Source organism: Egretta garzetta, unplaced genomic scaffold, assembly GCF_000687185.1.
Source record: "Egretta garzetta isolate BGI_Z169 unplaced genomic scaffold, ASM68718v1 scaffold30, whole genome shotgun sequence".
NCBI classification, from domain to species: domain Eukaryota; kingdom Metazoa; phylum Chordata; class Aves; order Pelecaniformes; family Ardeidae; genus Egretta; species Egretta garzetta.
The window spans coordinates 4,452,740-4,455,975 of NW_009258383.1; positions in this window are offsets into that span (position 1 = coordinate 4,452,740).

A 3,236-nucleotide genomic window follows, 5' to 3' on the forward strand; every position below is an offset into this window, starting at 1 on the left:
GGCCCGTTGGGGGACGGGCACCCTTCCCCGCAGGAACAGGTCGGTCCACCCGCCGCCCCGGCCACGAAGGGGGCGTGGGGGAGAAGGGCAGAGGAAGGAGCCGGAGGCTGCGCCGCGCGTTGGGCGCCGTGTTACAGCGCCCACGAGAAAGGCAAGTGGACTAAGTTCCAGAGTCTGTTATTAAAAAAAACCAAAAAAAACCAAAAAAAATACGTGTTGTATAAAACTACGTGTGTTGGACAGAGCCCGCATGATGCAGAATGTACAAGTGCTCCATGTACGCCTCTGTGCTGAGATACACATGCCGAGACGTGTGCACTAACACCAAAGTGTGTCCCCCGCTGCCAAAATGATGCTTCCTCTCGCTGCCCTGCTCCCACCAACGGTTTGCTTCTCCATGCAGGAGAAGAACACACCACGGTTGCCTTTGGGGCTCGGGGTCCCCCCATGCAGCAGTCTGCTTCTGCATCAGCTGCAGCACTGGCCTCCCCGTGCTTTCTGCTCTTTGGGGGGCCACACCTTGCCGGGTGGATGCACTCCCTCAGCAGCTGTCTTTCCCTTCTCCGCACAGTGAATGCCCTCACCTGCAAGGCTCACATGCCTTTGCACTTTTCTGAATGACTGAGAAACCACTAAAAAGTGCTTCTCTGCTCTTCTTGCCCTTGCCCCCGAGGCCGAGCAGATACTCCACGCTCAGGAGGCTTCAAGCGAAGCGTGGCTGTGAAGAGGAGGAAATGCAGGTCACGATTGCCTTTTGTGGCAATGGTGCTAAAATATCCCCCCTCCCCCAGTTTTGGAATATTGTTTCTCCTCTTTCTGGTCCTTGATTACTTTGGAATTATAGGTAGGTGGGATTGGTTGTTTTTTTTTTTTTTTGGGGGGGGTGTATTTTTTTTTTTCTGCCTGTGCATACAAATGTCACTCTAATGAAGTCTGCATCAATCCTAGAAGTACGTGGTGGGATGGGTGGGAAGCAGTGCTTAAAGTTTTGGGATACTGGGATGACAAAAAAAAGTTCAGTAGCCACTGTTCAGAACTAGGATGTATTAATGCTGCCGATCCTCCTTTGCCCTCCCTGTGAACACGCGCACCTTTCAAAAATACATTCCCTGGCGTAGGTAAGATCATGAAACATATTGTGCCTTATTTTGAATGTATCATTCAGTAGTGTGAAAAGGCTTACACAAGAATGATTTCTTATCTCAGCTTGCTGCAGCACTGCTTTGTCGGCATCTGTTTCATTTATTTATTTACACCACAGTTAAATTTGCAAGAGCACATATGGCTTCCTGCCTGGGTCTCATTTTTGGCCCAAGGTGGGTGCAATTCATCGGATAAAATATACATATCTACAGGGGAGATGCAGACATCAGAATTGGTCGTAAGATCCTGTGTCAGACCAAGGGTTCCTCCAGCTCAAAAGCCAATGGAGGTGGTAGGCAGGGGCTTAGGGAAGAGTAAGGAATTGGGGAGCAAGTTGGGTAAATCCCCCAACTTTCTTTCCCAGCTCCTAATTATTTTCAGCTCAGTATGATGAGCTTTACCTATTTAGTAACTCCTACATAGATCTATCTTTCAAGTACTTTCCTGTCTTCCCTTGAAGTGAGTGGTACTTTTACCATATTTTTTTGCTGATGTTGAGCCACCCAGGCACCCTGTATAGCTGGGGCAGGAAAAGAGTTACTCTGAGGCAGCAACTCATATGGAAGGTGTCTAAAGCAGATCAAGAAATCCTCTCTGAGAAGTGGCCATTTCTCTGCATTCATTGGAAAAGGCGACAGCAGTGACTAACTCAAGCGCAGAAATCTGCTCTGTAGATGCCTGAAGATTCATGGAGTGAATCTCCCTTGAGGTCGCTGCTCAGCAGGTCACCCTTGACTGAAGAAAGAGCCTCGTTTTCTCAGCAGCTTGCCCACCTCCGTGGCACCATCCCAGCCAGCCTGGGGTCTGCCCGGCAGCACCGGCAGCATCCGCTGCAGAGTCCCGTTTCCAGCACCGGCTGACTGAGGGGCTGCAGCAATGCTAGAAAGCACATGGCTGTTATAAATTCCCTGGAGCTCTTTGCCTTCAGGGCACTCAGAAGAGACCTGGGAGCCACCTCCTGCCCCACAGTACACCGGCTAAAAGCAGAAATGAGTTGTGTGCCCATCCTCAGCTGTAGAGGGATATGTACCAGGCCTGGGAGCGGAGGAAGTGAGCAGAGCAGGGAGACAGCATAAGTCTTATTCTAATTTAGTCCTCTGTAGAGAAGGAAAGAAAAGCAGCCCTCTGTAAACTTGTCCAAGTGTATATTTATTCCATGGGGAGAAGCACGGGTGAAGTAGGACAAGTAGCACTCTGCAGATGTCCAGCCTCCCTCTCTCTCTCCACTCACGACAGAGGGAAGTTAGACAACGTGATAAGAAAATAAAAGGTAGCGTTTACATGGCTAAAGATAAACAGAATCTTTCCTACCAAAAACTTTGGAAGTCTTAAATCTTTCACTTGTGAAATGTGCACCCTTTACATGTGCTTCTCTATCACATACCATCATGTTTTTTAAGAGATAAGATACAGAAGCTATGTACACAGAGATTTGCATTTTATAACACACTATTTCAAAATGCATCATGCTTGAGTTATTATGAAACACAGTGAGTTTTACCAAATAAACTTTAGAAAAGCTGAAACTCTCTTTTTATCCAGATTTCACTTTCTCTTATACTGATGTTCATCTGAAGTAAATTCACCAATATCTGCATTGCCAAACTATTTACAATGGATTCACACTAAAGATTAAAGCTCAGAATATTATTCTAGAGCGCTTTTGGGGGGCTGATCTGACTCAGTAGGGAAACCCACAATGCAGACATGGTAGTATTTACTAGACCCTTCAGACTAAGGAGGGCTTCAGAGGGCATTGAGGGAAAATCTGATCAACAGCTAGGGAGGAGTCAGGCAGCACTTGTTGACCCAGAGCTGCTTTACAAATACCGGATCAAATTCAGAAGAGGACATGTGGGCATGAAGACACAGCAGACGAGAGGAAGCAGCTAGAGACCAACCTCGATGTTGCTGTCGTCTGACTGTAGAAACAAGCAGAAGGTGCCAAGACAGTGTGGAAAGTTTCAAGGAGAGACTAGCGAGATCTTAAAACAGAACTCGTTGGGTTTGCTGAACGCAGGTCTTAGGAGCGGGTTAATGAAAAGGGCGCATCCATCAGATTGCTGCTGACATGCAGGTGCTGCACCAGCTTC